The sequence below is a fragment of the Triticum urartu genome, chromosome 6A (assembly GCF_056163025.1).
Source record: "Triticum urartu cultivar PI428250 chromosome 6A, HENAU_Tu73, whole genome shotgun sequence".
In the NCBI taxonomy this organism is placed as follows: Eukaryota; Viridiplantae; Streptophyta; class Magnoliopsida; order Poales; family Poaceae; genus Triticum; species Triticum urartu.
Window position 1 is genome coordinate 216,175,873 of NC_141878.1, and position 18,471 is coordinate 216,194,343.

General features: G+C 41.4%; 1 long non-coding RNA gene across 1 annotated transcript; it reads right to left on the minus strand.

Moving 5' to 3' along the window:
- Positions 1-13,411: 13,411 nt before the first annotated feature.
- On the minus strand, positions 13,412-16,902 carry LOC147964819 (uncharacterized). Its single transcript, XR_015607961.1, has 2 exons — positions 15,306-16,902; positions 13,412-13,712 (listed from the first exon to the last, which is right to left on the minus strand). It is a non-coding gene; the product is annotated as an uncharacterized LOC147964819 (long non-coding RNA).
- Positions 16,903-18,471: the final 1,569 nt, after the last annotated feature.

Sequence of the window (18,471 nt, forward strand, 5' to 3'; positions counted from 1 at the left end):
GCTTTAGGAAGGTGCAAAAGGAATTTTTGCGGAGGCCAGGGCCAGACGCCAGGGACCCTGGTGTCTAGGTCCAGACATCGAGGACCCTGGTGTCTGGTCCTGGAGTCCGAGAAGGACTCTTTCCTTGCGGGCGAAACCGACTTTGAGGAGGCTCTTTCTCCAAGAAGCGACCCCAGGGCTCAACATATAAATAGAGGGGCAGGGATAGCACCCGGAACACATCAAGATTCACCAAGCCGTGTGCTGGCAACCCCGCCCCTTCTAGTTTATCCTCCGTCATAGTTTTCGTTGTGCTTGGCGAAGCCCTGCGGAGATTGTTCTTCACCACCACTGTCACCACACCGTCGTGCTGCCGGAACTCATCAACTACTTCACCCCTCTTGCTGGATCAAGAAGGCGAGGACGTCATCGATCTGAACGTGTGTTGAACGCGGAGGTGCCGTACGTTCGGTACTTGATCGGGACGGATCGTGAAGGTGTATGACTACGTCATCCGCGTTGATAAACGCTTCCGCTTAGCGATCTACAAGGGTGATACATCTCCAACGTATCTATAATTTTTTATTGTTCCATGAAATTATATTATCTATTTTGGATGTTTTATATGCATTAATATGCTATTTTATATTATTTTTGGGACTGGCCTATTAACCTAGAGCCAAGTGCCAATTTATGATTTTTCCTTGTTTTTAGCATCGCTGAAAAGGAATACTAAACGGAGTCCAAACGAAATAAAACTTCACGATGTTTTTTCTTGGACCAGAAGACACCCAGGGGACTTGGAGTCCAAGTCAGAAGAGCCACGAGGCGGCGGCAAGGGTGGAGGGCGCGCCCCCTACCTTGTGGGCCCTCGGTGACCCCCTGGCCTAGCTCTTCCTCCTATATATTCACATATATTCCAGAACCACTAGAAGCATCCAGGAAAATACTTTTCCTCCGCCGCAACCTTCTGTTCCCGTGAGATCCCATTGATGTCTACTACACAACCTTCTTCTTGTAGACGTTGTTGGGCCTCCAAGTGCAGAGGTTTGTAGGACAGTAGCAAATTTCCCTCAAGTGGATGACCTAAGGTTTATCAATCCATAGGAGGCGTAGGATGAAGATGGTCTCTCTCAAGCAACCCTGCAACCAAATAACAAAGAGTCTCTTGTGTCCCCAACACACCCAATACAATGGTAAATTGTATAGGTGCACTAGTTCGGCGAAGAGATGGTGATACAAGTGCAATATGGATGGTAGATAAAGGTATTTGTAATCTGAAATTATAAAAACAGCAAGGTAACTAATGATAAAAGTGAGCGCAAACGGTATTGCAATGCGTTGAAACAAGGCCTAGGGTTCATACTTTCACTAGTGCAAGTCCTCTCAACAATAATAACATAATTGGATCACATAACTATCCCTCAACATGCAACAAAGAGTCACTCCAAAGTCACTAATAGCGGAGAACAAACGAAGAGATTATGGTAGGGTACGAAACCACCTCAAAGTTATTCTTTCCAATCAATCCGTTGGGCTATTCCTATAAGTGTCACAAACAGCCCAAAAGTTCGTACTAGAATAACACCTTAAGACACAAATCAACCAAAACCCTAATGTCACCTAGATACTCCAATGTCACCTCAAGTATCCGTGGGTATGATTATAGGATATGCATCACACAATCTCAGATTCATCTATTCAACCAACACATAGGACCTCAAAGAGTGCCCCAAAGTTCTACCGGAGAATCACGACGAAAACGTGTGCCAACCCCTATGCATAGGTTCATGGGCGGAACCCGCAAGTTGATGACCAAAACATACATCAAGTGAATCACGTGGTATCCTATTGTCACCACAAATACGCATGGCAAGACATACATCAAGTGTTCTCAAATCTTTAAAGACTCAATCCGATAAGATTACTTCAAAGGGGAAACTCAATCCATTACAAGAGAGTAGAGGGGGAGGAGAAACATAAGATCCAAATATAATAGCAAAGCTCGCGATACATCAAGATCGTATCACCTCAAGAACACGAGAGAGAGAGAGAGAGAGAGAGATCAAACACATAGCTACTGGTACATACCCTCAGCCCCGAGGGAGAACTACTCCCTCCTCGTCATGGAGAGCACCGGGATGATGAAGATGGCCACCGGAGAGGGATTGCCCCCTCCGGCAGGGTGCCGGAATGGGTCTAGATTGGCTTTCGGTGGCTACGGAGGCTTCTGGTGGCGGAACTCCTGATCTATTGTCTGTTCTAGAAGTTTTAGGGTACGTGAGTATATATGGGTGCAGGAAGTACGTCGGTGGAGCTTCGGGGGCCCCACGAAGCAGGGGGCGCGCCCTAGGGGGGGGGGGGGCACCCTCGTGAGCACCTCCCTTGGCTCTTGACGTGGGCTCGAAGTCCATCCGGTAGCTTTCCTTCCAAAAATAACTTTTCCAGTTGATTTCGTTCCGTTTCGACTCCGTTTGATATTCCGTTTCTTCGAAACACTGAAATAGGAAAAAAACAGCAATTCTAGGCTGGGCCTCCGGTTAATAGGTTAGTCCCAAAAATAATATAAAAGTGGATAATAAAGTCCAATACTGCCCAAAACAGTAGATAACATAGCATGGAGCAATCAAAAATTATAGATACGTTGGAGACGTATCAAGCATCCCCAAGCTTAATTCCTGCTCGTCCTCGAGTAGGTAAATGATAAAAACAAAATTTTTGATGCGGAGTGCTACTTGGCATAATTTCAATGTAATTCTTCTTAATTGTGGCATGAATATTCAGATCCATAAGATTCAATACAAAAGTTCATATTGACATAAAAATAATAATATTTCAAGCATAATAACAAAGCAATCATATCTTCTCAAAATAACATGGCCAAAGAAAGTTATCCCTACAAAACCATATAGTTTAGTCATGTTTCATTTTCGTCACACAAGAATGCTCTCATCATGCACAACCCCGATGACAAGCCAAGCAATTGTTTCATACTTTAGTAATCTCAAACCTATAAACTTTCACGCAATACATGAGCGCGAGCCATGGATATAGCACTATGGGTGGAATAGAATAATGAGGGGGTTATGTGGATAAGACAAAAAGGAGAAAGTCTCACATCAACGAGGCTAATCAATGGGCTATGGAGATGCCCACCGATTGATGTTAACGCAAGGAGTAGGGATTGCCATGCAACGGATGCACTAGAGCTATAAATGTATGAAAGCTCAACAAAAGAAACTAGTGGGTGTGCATCCAACTTGCTTGCTCACGAAGACCTAGGGCACTTGAGGAGGCCCATTGTTGGAATATACAAGCCAAGTTCTATAATGAAAAATTCCCACTAGTATATGAAAGTGATAACATAAGAGACTCTCTACTATGAAGATCATGGTACTACTTTGAAGCACACGTGTGGTAAAAGGATAGTAGCATTGTCCCTTCTCTCTTTTTCTATCATTTTTTTATTTGGCATTTTTTCTTTTTATGGCCTTTCTATTTTTTTGGGCCTTCTCTTTTTTATGGCCTTTCCCTTTTTTATTCCTCACTTGGGACAATGCTCTAGAAAATGATGATCATCACTCTTCTATTTATTTACCACTCAATGATTATAACTCTATACTAGAACAATGTATGACTCTATATGAATGCCTCCGGCGGTGTACCGGGATATGCAATGAACCAAGAGTGACATGTATGAAAGAATTATGAACGGTGGCATTTCCACAAATACTATGTCAACTACATGATCATGCTAAGCAATATGACAATGATGAATGTGTCATGATAAACTGAATGGTGGAAAGCTGCATGGCAATATATCTCGGAATGGCTATGGAAATGCCATAATAGGTAGGTATGGTGGCTGTTTTGAGGAAGATATAAGGAGGTTTATGTGTGAAGGAGCGTATCGTATCACGGGGTTTGGATGCACCGGTGAAGTTTGCACCAACTCTCAATGTGAGAAAGGGCAATGCACGGTACCGAAGAGGCTAGTAAGGATGGAAGGGTGAGAGTGCGTATAATCCATGGACTCAACATTAGTCATGAAGAACTCACATACTTATTGCAAAAATCTACAAGTCATCAAAAACCTCGGTACAATGTGCATGCTCCTAGGGGGATAGATAGGTAGGAAAAGACCATCGCTCGTCCCCGACCGCCACTCATAAGGAAGACAATCACATAACACCTCATGTTTCAAATTTGTTACACAACGTTTACCATACGTGCATGCTACGGGACTTGCAGACTTCAGCACAAGTATTACTCAAATTCACAACTACTCAATTAGCACGACCTTGATATTATTACCTCCATATCTCAAAACAATCATCAAGCATCAAACTTCTCTTAGTATTCAAAACACTCATAAGAAAATTTTACTAATCTTGAATACCTAGCATATTAGGATTTTAAGAAAATTACCATGCTATTTAAGACTCTCAAAATAATCTAAGTGAAGCATGAGAGATCAATAGTTTCTATAAAACAAATCCACCACCATGCTCTAAAAGATATAAGTGAAGTACTAGAGCAAATGAAAAACTACTCCGAAAGATATAAGTGAAGATCAATGAGTAGTCGAATAATTATGCAACTATATGGAGACTCTCTAACATTTAATAATTTCAGATCTTGGTATTTTATTCAAACATCAAGCAAAACTAAATAAAATAACATGACTCTCCAAGCAAAACACATATCATGTGGCGAATAAAAATATAGCTCCAAGTAAAGTTACCGATGAACGAAGACGAAAGAGGGGATGCCTTCCGGGGAATCCCCAAGATTAGGCTCTTGGTTGTCCTTTAATATTACCTTGTGGTGCCTTGGGCGTCCCCAAGCTTAGGCTCTTTCCACTCCTTATTCCATAGTCCATCGAATCCTTACCCAAAACTTGAAAACTTCACAACACAAAACTTAACAGAAAACTCGTAAGCTCCGTTAGTATAAGAAAATAAATCACCACTTCAAAGTACTGTAATGAACTTGTTCTTTATTTACATTGGTGTTAAACTTACTGTATTCCAACTTCTCAATGATTTATAAATTCTTTTACTAGCCATAGATTCATCAAAATAAGTAAACAACACATGGAAAACAGAATCTGTCAAAAACAGAACAGTCTGTAGTAATCTGGATCAAACGTATACTTCTGGAACTCATAAAATTCTCAAATAAATTTCTGGACATGATGAATTTATCTATTAATCATCTACAAAAATAATTAACTAAATATCACTTTCCAAATAAAAATGACAGCAATTCTCGTGAGCACTAAAGTTTCTGTTTTTTACAACATGATCAACAAGACTTTCCCCAAGTCTTCCCAACGGTTCTACTTGGCACAAAAACTAATTAAAAGCATAAAACCACATATAAACAGAGGCTAGATGAATTATTTATTTCTAAACAGGAGCAAAAAGCAAGGAACAAAAATAAAGTTGGGTTGCCTCCCAACAAGCGCTATCGTTTAATGCCCCTAGCTAGGCATGATGATTTCAATGATGCTCACATAAATGATAAGGATTGAAACATAAATAGAGCATCATGAAGAATATGCCTAGCACATTTAATTCTAACATACTTCCTATGCATAGGGGTTTTGTAAGCAAACAACTTATGGGAACAATAATCAACTAGCATAGGAAGGTAAAACAAGCATAACTTCAAAATTTTAAGCACATAGAGAGGAAACTTGATATTATTGCAATTCCTACAAGCATATATTCCTCCCTCATAATAATTTTCAGTAGCATAATGAATGAATTCAACAATATAACCAGCACCTAAAGCATTCTTTTCATGATCTACAAGCATAGAAATTTTACTACTCTCCACATAAGCAAAATTCTTCTCATTCGGAATAGTGGAAGCATCATAAGAGGCTCGAATACTATAAATTGTTTCCACATTAAGAGAGTAATGTTCAGAGAAGGGATAATCATAATCATGACAAGTTTTATAAATATAATCACTACTTTTTATAGCATAAGTATCATCACAATAATCATCATAGGTAGGAGGCATGCTATCATCATTATAAATTTGCATATCAAAACTTGGGAGACTAAAAATATCATCTTCATTAAACATAGCATCCCCAAGATTGGGACTAACATTAATTGCAGCAAATATATTCTCAAAAACAACATATTCATCAAACATAGCATCCTCAAGCTTGGGCCTTTTCATATCATAAGCATAATCACTCTCATCATTAATAGTATGGATAGCACCAATAGTATAGCAATTATTATATTCTTCCAAGCAAGTGCCAAATATATTTTCAAGATCATAAGAAGTATCATTATCTTCCACAATCATATTTTCATGAGGCACAATAGTAATAGGAGCAGCACTATTTGGGAGAGATATTTTTTTACCTCTCTTCCTTTTTCTTTTCTTCTTCTTCACCACATCATGTGTGGATTCAATGCTCTTTTTGGAGCTCCTTATTAATGAGATTGGTTGAATAGGAGGCTCTTCCTTGTTACCTGATTCATCATAAGAAATAATAGGAGGGTATTGGGAAGTCTCTTCCCTTTCATTAGTATTCTCTTCACCTTCTATTTGTTTTGTTTTCTTTATGTAATTGGCAATATAAGGGTTTTCAATACAATTCACCGCACAATACATATAAATTTCCTCTAGATCAAATCCAAGAAGTTTATAACGGGCAAATTCTGTAAGATAATTAGTTATACGTTTCATTTCTTCGTAACTCATAAGCAAACTAAGTTCATTATGATGTGCAAGGGAAATCAAGTCATCACAATTTTTGGACATGATACGATCATGAAACAATTTGCATTGGGTATTGAAATGATCATGTTCATTACAAAGCTCACAAGTATGGCCAATATAATTTAAATTTTCAGCACATTCATCTAGCCTTTCTTGCAACAATTTAGTTTCTAAGTACTTATGCCTCTTGCAATATCTATCTTCCCTATTTGGTGTGTTCGTACAAACCCAATGTACTCCACAAAAATTGACATGTTTATGGGAGACATCATAACTAGTGCAATCATCATTAGTATCATGGATATTCAAAGAATTCGTACTAATAACATTGCAATCATGCTCGCCATTCAAAGATTTAGTGCCAAACATTTTATAGATTTCTTCTTCTAGCACTTGAGCACAATTATCCTTTCGATCATACTTACGAAATTTCTTAAAAAGGTGAAGCGTATGAGACAAACCCAATTGCATTTTTTATAGTTTTATTTTATAAACTAAACTAGTGATAAAACAAGAAACTAAAAGACTCGATTGAAAGATCTAAAGACATACCTTCAAGCACTCACCTCCCCGGCAACTGCGCTAGAAAAGAGCTTGATGTCTACTACACAACCTTCTTCTTGTAGACGTTGTTGGGCCTCCAAGTGCAGAGGTTTGTAGGACAGTAGCAAATTTCCCTCAAGTGGATGACCTAAGGTTTATCAATCCATAGGAGGCGTAGGATGAAGATGGTCTCTCTCAAGCAACCCCGCAACCAAATAACAAAGAGTCTCTTGTGTCCCCAACACACCCAATACAATGGTAAATTGTATAGGTGCACTAGTTCGGCGAAGAGATGGTGATACAAGTGCAATATGGATGGTAGATAAAGGTATTTGTAATCTGAAATTATAAAAACAGCAAGCTAACTAATGATAAAAGTGAGCGTAAACGGTATTGCAATGCGTTGAAACAAGGCCTAGGGTTCATACTTTCACTAGTGCAAGTCCTCTCAACAATAATAACATAATTGGATCACATAACTATCCCTCAACATGCAACAAAGAGTCACTCCAAAGTCACTAATAGCGGAGAACAAACGAAGAGATTATGGTAGGGTACGAAACCACCTCAAAGTTATTCTTTCCAATCAATCCGTTGGGCTATTCCTATAAGTGTCACAAACAGCCCTAGAGTTCATACTAGAATAACACCTTAAGACACAAATCAACCAAAACCCTAATGTCACCTAGATACTCCAATGTCACCTCAAGTATCCGTGGGTATGATTATACGATATGTATCACACAATCTCAGATTCATCTATTCAACCAACACATAGGACCTCAAAGAGTGCCCCAAAGTTCTACCGAAGAATCACGACGAAAACGTGTGCCAACCCCTATGCATAGGTTCATGGGCGGAACCCGCAAGTTGATCACCAAAACATACATCAAGTGAATCACGTGGTATCCCGTTGTCACCACAAATACGCACGGCAAGACATACATCAAGTGTTCTCAAATCTTTAAAGACTCAATCCGATAAGATTACTTCAAAGGGGAAACTCAATCCATTACAAGAGAGTAGAGGGGGAGGAGAAACATAAGATCCAAATATAATAGCAAAGCTCGCGATACATCAAGATCGTATCACCTCAAGAACACGAGAGAGAGAGAGAGAGAGAGAGAGATCAAACACATAGCTACTGGTACATACCCTCAGCCCCGAGGGAGAACTATTCCCTCCTCGTCATGGAGAGCACCGGGATGATGAAGATGGCCACCGGAGAGGGATTGCCCCCTCCGGCAGGGTGCCGGAATGGGTCTAGATTGGCTTTCGGTGGCTACTGAGGCTTCTGGCGGCGGAACTCTCGATCTATTGTCTGTTCTGGAAGTTTTAGGGTACGTGAGTATATATGGGTGCAGGAAGTACGTCGGTGGAGCTTCAGGGGCCCCACGAGGCAGGGGCGCGCGCCCCCACCCTCGTGAGCACCTTAGCCCCGAGAGAGAGAGAGAGAGAAATTTTCAACGAGAGAGAGAGAGATCAAACACATAGCTACTGGTACATACCCTCAGCCCCGAGGGAGAACTACTCCATCCTCGTCATGGAGAGCACCGGGATGATGAAGATGGCCACCGGAGAGGGATTGCCCCCTCCGGCAGGGTGCCGAAATGGGTCTAGATTGACTTTCGGTGGCTACGGAGGCTTCTGGTGGTGGAACTCCCGATCTATTGTCTGTTCTAGAAATTTTAGGGTACGTGAGTATATATGGGTGCAGGAAGTACGTCGGTGGAGCTCCGGGGGCCCCACGAGGCAGGGAGGCGCGCCCTAGGGGGGGCCCACCCTCGTGGGCACCTCCCTTGGCTCCTGACGTGGGGTCCAAGTCCATCCGGTAGCTTTGCTTCCAAAAATAACTTCTCTAGTTGATTTCGTTCCGTTTCGACTCCGTTTGATATTCCTTTTCTTCGAAACACTGAAATAGGCAAAAAACCAGCAATTCTGGGCTGGGCCTCCGGTTAATAGGTTAGTCCCAAAAATAATATAAAAGTGGATAGTAAAGTCCAATATTGCCCAAAACAGTAGATAACATAGCATGGAGCAATCAAAAAATTATAGATACATTGGAGACGTATCACCCATCTTGGGGCCTTTTCTGATATCCTGCCGGAGGGGGATTCGATCAAGAGGGCATCGACATCAACTCTATTTCCCTTATGATGAAGCGTGAGTAGTTTACCATAGACCTACAGGTCCATAGCTAGTAGCTAGATGGCTTCTTCTCTCTCTCTCTCTCTCTCCTCAATACCATGTTCTCCTCGATGTTCTTGGAGGTCTATCCGATGTAATCTTCTTTTGCGGTGTGTTTGTGAGGATCCGATGAATTTTGGATTTATGATCAGCTTATCTATGAATATTATTTGAATCTTCTTTGAATTTTTATATGCATGATTTGATATTTTTGTATTTCTCTTCGAATTATCGGTTTGGTCTGGCCAACTAGAATGTTTTTTCTTGTAGTGGGAGAGGTGCTTAGCTTTGGATTCAATCTTGCGTGATTTCACCCAGTGACAAAGTAGGGTTAGCAAGACACGTATTGAAATTTTGCCATCGAGGATAAAAATATGGGGTTTTCATCATATTGCTTGAGTTTATTCCTCTACATCATATCATCTTACTTAAGGCATTACTCCGTTCTTTACGAACCTAATACTCTAGATGCATGCTGATAGCGGTCGATGTGTGGAGTAATGGTAGTAGATGCAGGCAGGAGTCAGTCTACTTGACACGGACATGATGCCTATGTTGCATAATCATTGCCTTCGATATCGTCATAACTTTGCACTTTTCTATCAATTGCTCGACAGTAATTTGTTCACCCACCGTATTATTTGCCTTCATGAGAGAAGCCTCTAGTGAAACCTATGGCCCCCGGGTCTATTTTCCATCATATTAGTTTCTGATTTACTATTTTGCAATCTTTTATTTTCAGATCTATAAACCAAAAAAACAAAAATATTTTATCTTTTGTTTAGTTCTATCTATCTCTATCAGATCTCACCTTTGCAAGTGACCGTGAAGGGATTGACAACCCCTTTATCGCGTTGGGTGCAAGTGTTTGATTGTTTGTGCAGATGCATCTATTGGGGACTTGCGCGTTTCTCCTACTGGATTGATACCTTGGTTCTTAACTAAGGGAAATACTTATCGCAACTATGCTGCATCACCCTTTCCTCTTCAAGGGAAAACCAATGCAAGCTCAAGAAGTAGCAGGAAGAATTTCTGGCGCCATTGTCGGGGAGATCTACGTCAAGCCTACCAAGTACCCATCATAAACTCTCATCTCTTGCATTACATTATTCGCCATTCGCCTCTCATTTTCCTCTCCCCCCACTTCTAAAATTATTTTCAAAAATATTTGCCCTTTTCTCTGCCCTTCTTCCGATCGTCTTCTCGTTTGCTTTTTGTTTGCTTGTGTGTTAGATTGCTTGTTTTGTCACGATGGCTCAAGAGAATACCAAGTTGTGTGACTTTTCCAATAATAATAATAATGATTTTATTAGTACTCCGATTGCTCCCGCCGCTAGTGAGGAATCTTATGAAATTAATGTCGCTCTGCTGAATCTTGTTATGAAAGGTCAATTTCCCGGCCTTCCTAGTGAAGATGATGCATCCCATCTAAATAATTTCGTTGAGTTGTGTGATATGCAAAATAATAAAGATGCGGATAATGATATTGTTAAGTTAAAACCATTTCCGTTCTCACTATGGGATCGTGCTAAAACTTGGTTTTCATCTTTGCCTAAGAATAGTATTGATTCATGGAATAAGTGTAAAGATGCTTTTATTTCCAAGTATTTTCCTCCAGCTAAAATTATCTCCCTTAGGAACGATATTATGAATTTTAAGAAACTTGATCATGAACATGTTGCACAATCTTGGGAGAGGATGAAATTGATGATACAGAATTGCCCGACTCATGGTTTAAATTTGTGGATGATCATATAATTTTTTTACGCCGGATTGAATTTTGCTTCTAGAAATCTTTTAGATTCGGCCATGGGAGGTACTTTTATGGAAATTACTTTAGGAGAAGCTACTAAACTCCTAGATAATATTATGGTTAATTATTCTCAATAGCACACCAAAAGATCTTCTACTAGTAAAAACGTGCATGCCATTGAAGAGACTAATGTTTTGAGTGGAAAGATGGATGAACTTATGAAATTTTTTGCTAGCAAGTGTGCTGCTATTGATCCTAATGATATGCCTTTGTCCACTTTGGTTGAGAATAATAACGAATCTATGGATGTGAATTTTGTTGGTAGGAATAATTTTGGTAACAACGCGTATAGAGGTAATTTTAATCCTAGGTCGTTCCCTAGTAATTCCTCTAATAATTATGGTAATTCCTACAACGATTCTAATGAAAATTATAATAAGATGCCCTCTGATCTTGAGAATAATATTAAAGAATTTATGAGTTCGCAAAAGAATTTCAATGCTTTGGTTGAAGAAAAATTGCTTAAGATTGATGATTTGGCTAGAAACATTGATAGAATTTCTCTTGAGACTGATTCTTTGAAAATTAGATCTATTACACCCAAGCATGATATTAATGAATTTCTAAAAGCTGTGAGAATTTCCATTGATGAGTGCAAAGAAAAAACCGCTAAGATGCGTGCTAAGCGAGATTGGTTTGTAAAAGTGTGTTCTTCTAGTTTTTGTGAAAATAATGATGAAGATCTTAAATTGATTGATGTGACTCCTATTGAATCTTTGTTTTCCAATATAAATCTTGATAAGGATGGGACTGGAGATGAGTCAACTTTAGCTAGAAGGCGACCCAATGATTCGGAGTTTATAGATCTTGATGCAAAAATTGATAAAGGTGGGATTGGAGAGGTTAAAACTTTAAGTAGCGATGAACCCACTCTTTTGGATTTAAAGGAATTTAATTATGATAATTGTTCTTTAATAGATTTTATTTCCTTGTTGCAATCCATGTTCAATTCTCCTCATTCTTATAATTAAAATAAAGCCTTTACTAAACATATCGTTGATGCGATGATGAAATCTTTTGAAGAAAAGCTTGAATTGGAAGTTTCTATCCTTAGAAAACTTCATGATGAGTGGGAACATACTATTAAGATTAATATTAAATATTATGAGTTCCATGTTTTGTGTGATTTGGGTGCTAGCATTTCCACGATTCCGAAGACTTTATGTGATGTGTTAGGTTTCCATGAATTTAATGATTGTTTTTTAAATTTGCATCTTGCGGATTCCACTATTAAGAAACCTATGGGAAGAATTAATGATGTTCTTACTGTTGCAAATAGGAATTATGTTCCCGTAGATTTCATTTTTCTTGATATAGATTGAAATCCTACATGTCCTATTATTCTTGACAGACCTTTCTTTAGAAAGATTGGTGCAATTATTGATATGAAAGAAGGAAACATTAGATTTCAATTTCCGTTAAGGAAGGGCATGGAACAATTTCCTAAAAATAAATTTAAGTTTCCATATGAATCTATTATGAGAGCTACTTATGGATTGCATACCAAAGATAACAATACCTAGATCTATGTTTTTATGCCTAGCTAGGGGCGTTAAACAATAGCGCTTGTTGGGAGGCAACCCAATTTTATTTTTGTTCTTACTTTTTTTTGTTCTTTTTTTCAATAAATAATTCATCTAGCCTCTGGTTAGACATGTTTTTGTGTTTTAGTTAGTGTTTGTGCCAAGTAAGACCTTTGGGATGGCTTATAGTGATATGTGATTTGATCTTGCTAAAAACAGAAACTTTTACACCTAGTAAAGCAATTCTCATTTTTAACAAAAGTGCGATAAAATATTGATTCCTTTCGCAGAAGATTAATATACAAATTTCCTAGGTTTTCCTAATTTTTCAAATTATTTGGATTTACAAAAGTATTCGAGAGTTACAGATTGCTAGACTATTTTGTTTTTGACAGATTCTGTTTTCTATGTGTTATTTGCTTATTTTGATGATTCTATGGGTAGTATCGGGGGGTATGAACCATAGAGAAGTTGCAATATAGTAGATATTACACCAATATAAATAAAGAAAGAGTTCACAATATGTGACGCCCCCGATTCAATCGTACACTAATCATACACGCAAATGTGTACGATCAACATCAGGGACTCACGGGAAGATATCACAACACAACTCTAGACACAAATTAAAATAATACAAGCTTTATATTACAAGCCAGGCGCCTCGAGGGCTCAAATACATTAGCTCGAATACACAAGAGTCAGCGAAAGCAACAATATCTAAGTACACAGATAAGTTAGACAAGTCTGCCTTAAGAAGGCTAGCACAAAAGCAACATCGATCGAAAAGGCAAGGCCTCCTGCCTGGGATCCTCCTAACTACTCCTGGTCGTCGGCGGCCTCCACGTAGTAGTAAGCACCCTCGTGGTAGTGGTAGTCGTCGTCAACGGTGGCGTCTGGTTGCTGGGCTCCACCATCTGGTTGCGACATCCAGAAAGAAAGGAAAAGTGGGAAAAGAGGGAGCAAAGCAACCGTGAGTACTCATCCAAAGTACTCGCAAGCAAGGATCTACACTACATATTCATCAGTGTTAATGAAATGGGTAGTATCTATGGACTGAACTGCAGAATGCGAGAAGAGAAGGGGAAATCCTAGCCTATCAAAGACTAGCATCTTCAAGCATCTCCAAGCATCTTGCAACATCATAAGAGATAAGAGTGGCATATTATAATATTAGTAAGTATGTTGTAACATCGCCTAGAGAGCACTTCCTCGACTCCCTGCAAGAAAACAATCCCGGAGCCATCATTTCCATTACATGCCTTAGTATCAAGTTCTAGTTGTATCGATCGGGATACAACTGCGAGCTTCCGTTACCGTGGAGACGGCTATTCGAATAGATAGAATACTTCCCTGCAGGGGTGCACCAACTTACCCAACACGCTTGGTCAACTCCGGCCGGACACACCATCAGGACACACCATCAGGTCATGACTGGCCTCAGCCGATCAACACACCGTAGTCCTACCTAGGCTCAACAAAGAGGCTAGCACGCCGGTCTACATCCTAAATGCGAAGGGGTCATGGGCCAATCGTCCTTTGCAATCCTGCGCGTTGTGAATGCAGCCGGTGAGCAGACCTAGCCTCCTTATACAAGTGCAGGCTTAACCAGTCCAACCCGGCATGCACCACTCGGTCGCTGACGTCAGTGAGCTTTCGGCTGATACATACGATGCAAAGTGCCCATACTTATTCCCGCGTGGTGGTTAGTGCGAAAAAGGCCATAGGCCTACTCGGATCAAATATCCAAACCATTAGTGTCTTGGTAGTGTACAGTAACGATCAATGATCCACGATATGTGGTCCGTCGCCCCGTCTCACGGACTTGCAGCAAGGGCTAAGAATGCCCGTCCGCGCCGCGTGCAAAACTTGCGTGTATCCTCCAGATCAACCCGACTTCACATCACTCGCGGGTGCCCCTCGGGGCCGACCCGAAGTCATCATTGCTCTGTGGTAAGTCAAAGTAACCATGTGTCTGAAACAGCAAGGGGGAAACCTGAGGAATCACCCTCGATGGATTCCCACTCGATGTAACCATCAAGTTGGACTTGGAGGAATCACCCTCGTTGGTCCACACTTGAGGGGTTGCACGGCAGAGTCATTATCGGGAGTGGTCAAGGAGGAATCACCCTCGATGACCACGACCGAATAGCTACACTACATGGTTAACATCAGAAGTGCTGATGAGATATCACCTTCGACACTCGATAGTAACTCTGCTGAGTCGTACAACTAAGGGGGTGATGTGCGGTGTCGGGGCATGGACGTCGATCACGTTCATCGAGTCATTGAACATAAAGCGGGGCAACTGGGATAAGGTGGGGGTCACTGATGGATCTCTAACCAGCCTATACTAAGCAGTTTAGAATAAGCAGGTAAGGTATGATAGCAGGTACAAAAGCAGGCTATGCATCAGAATAGGAGCAATCAATTACAGTAGGAAAATCTAATGCAAGCATAAGAGAATAAAATGGGCGATATCGAAATGATCAAAGGGGGGGGGGGCTTGCCTGGAAGCTCTGCTGAAAAGGAAGAAGTGTCGTCGTCGACATAGTCGATCATAGGGGCATCATCGATCTCGGGGTTTACCGGAGAGAAAAGGGGGAAGAAACAGTAAATACAGAGCAAACAGAGGTACCACTGAGCATGACATGACGAAAAGCAGAATTAGGGTCGACCTAATGTAGCACTGCATGATATAGGTAAAGGGGGAATTCAACCGAGAATATTTCCTAGTTCCAAACCTGTGTCACACAGATGACCGGAGGGGGAAAGTTTCATGTTCACATAGTTAGAGGAATCTGACAGGTAAACGGACCATGCATCCGGATTCGTCTCGTCATTCTGAGCAACTTTCATGTATAAAACATTTTCATCCAAGTTACGGTTTAATTTTCTATGATTTTTCAAAATTTTAACAATATTCTAAAATTTCTGGTTCTGTTTTTATCCGAATTGACCAAGTCAATTTGACTGGTCAAAGGGGGGTGGCCCACATGTCATAAAGCTATATCTAATCTAATAAATAAAACTAACTTAATCAAATGGAGCCCATATGTCATAGTGTAGCAACTAACCTAACTAGAATGATCAGTACCTAATCTAATCTGTACAGGGCCGGCCATAGGCATAGCCAGCCTCACGGCTGTGCACATACATGCATCGCATAGGGGCACTCGGCCACGGCCAAAAGCAGTAGCAAATGGCAACAACGGGCAGCACCAGGTAGCATCAACAGCCAACGCAAAAGAGGAGCAGCAACACGAAGCAAAGCAGCGGCAAAAGTAGCAATAGGAACGACAAGCAAGCAATAGCTCAGCGGCAGCAGCAAGTAATCAGCAGCGGCATGTAGTAGAAACAACAAGCAACAACAACGGTGGCGGCGCTAGGGGCATTAGCAGAAGTGAGCAGCGGCAGTTTTAGGCAGAGCAAGCAGTAGCAGGCGGGCGCAGCAGGGGAGCGCGGCAGCGAACGGTCGCGGACGGGCGCGGCGCACGGGGCGCGGGCGGCCAAGGCAGCAGGTGAGTGCGGGGCATGGCCAGGGCGCGGCAGGTGCACGCATGCGCGGCCGGACACGGCCAGGGGTGCGACCACGGGCGGACGAGCATGGCTGCGGCCATGGAGCTTCGGCCACGACGGGATGAGAAGTCTACAATGTCGGATCAAAGGGGAAAAACAGGAGAGATGGAGGAGAATCTCACAACGAGCTCGATGGAGAGGTCGGGGAGATCGGAGGTGGACCGGAGTGGCGGGAATCGACGGCGGATGATGAACGGGTCGGGTCCCAAGGTCGAAGGCGGCTCGATCCATTCGATGTAGGTGCTCCGAGCTCGAGCGCTTCCCCGTAGTGGAAGGAGAGGAGCGTCTCCGACCTCCTGGATAAGCTAGCGGGGCTCGGGGTCGTCGGGAAGCACGCGGACGGCGAAGACAATGGCGACGGTGGCTCGGCTTGTCGCGGGGAGGAAGCAAAGTCGTGGGGGGAAAGGAGGATGGGGCTAGCGTTTTTCCAGGGGAGAGAGGGGCGGCTGGGGTTGCTCTTATCCGAGAGGGGGGCCAGGGGATGGACGACACATTGCCGAGGAGCGGCCATGGCCGCGGGATGGCCATCACGCCTCTCCCTGTCTCCTGTAGCGTGAGGAGGGAGAGGAGGTGTGGTGGGTTGGGCCTCCTAGTCCCACATGGGCCTGATTCTTTTTAATTGCTTCCTTCTTTTCCTTTTACATTCTTTTCTATTTTCTTTTAACAGACACAATTAGCGTTTACATAAGCCACCAAATGCCTTTAAAAATGTGGAGCTGGCCAAAACAGAAGCTAGGGGATATAGAGCAGTGCAAAAAAAAGGTTTAGGAGTGATTTGAATTAGCTTGGAATTTTCAGAAATTAGAAAAAGGATTTAAAAGCTGTTTTAGGCACGTTTTATTTAGTTTAAGGCATTTAATCACTTTAAAAAAATATTGGTTTCACCAGGAAAAATATCCAGATATTATTTTCAACACTTTGAACATTTTAGTTTTTATGTTTGAAGAAAATAATTAATTGAATTTATTTAAATTTTGAATTTGAACTCAGTTTGTATCAAAGCGAGGTTTAGCAAATTAATTGTGATGACATGGCACGAGTAGTGTGTGATTACTGTAGCTGAACTACCGGGGTGTTACAAATCTCCTCCACTGCAAGAAATATTGTCCCGAGATTTAAGAGGTAGGGTGAGGGGGAAAGGATTTAGTTATGAAAATTCTAACGAGTCTTCTTGTCTTGGTTGCTCTTATCGAAGATGTTGATCCCTTTTGTTGCTTCCTTCGTTTCTCTGCTTCAAGTCATTATGGTGAAGTCATCATCCTTTCTTCGGGAACTCCATCGTACTTACGAAAAAGGTTAAGGGGTAGCTTCCGAAGAACAGACCTCTGGATGGTTGATTATCTGGTAGATAACTCGGGGAATGTGGCAGAAAGTATCTCTCGAGTTGAAACTTGGAAAACATCGAGAGCAAAGTAAGAAGTTACGATAAGAAGTTTCAAGCGGATAGACAATCGTTTGATGCCTAATCAAAAGGTGAAAAGGGTTCAAAGCAACTAAATAAATATCGCGTATGATACTAGAGTAGACCATCTCTAGGAAGGTGGCTCGTGATCTACATACGAAGCCAAGCATGGGGAATAACTTTGCAAACAAGGATGTACTAGAGAGTCAGGTTTCGATCCAGTGGAACTGTGGGTTATGGGCCCACCATGTGGGTTAAGAGTGGGAAGAGCAGTGATATCTTGTACGGTCATGGTAGTAAGGCAGGTCAGAGGATAGCCTATCAGTTATGTTGGCAACAACGTTGGTACCAAGGGTGAGGGACGAAGAGAACCATTTTCCTGCTCGTTGAAACGAGGCGGACCAATAGTCACGGTTCTCGTCCACCGGCGGTTACCAGAATGTCATCAGCAATAGTAATAGGGTTACAATTGACAGGGTTGTACACCGAGGTGTTTACATAAGCAGGGAATCATCACTGCTCATATAAGTCAAATTATAAGGAAGGTTAAACAAAACAATGGAAAGGAAAATGTGATTAGTATATTATAATCACAACAATGGAAAGGAAAATGTGTTTATACTCGAGTATCAAGAGTATAACTTTCCCAAGGAAAGGCATAGCATGATATACATGATAGGGCTCCTAGTATGTAA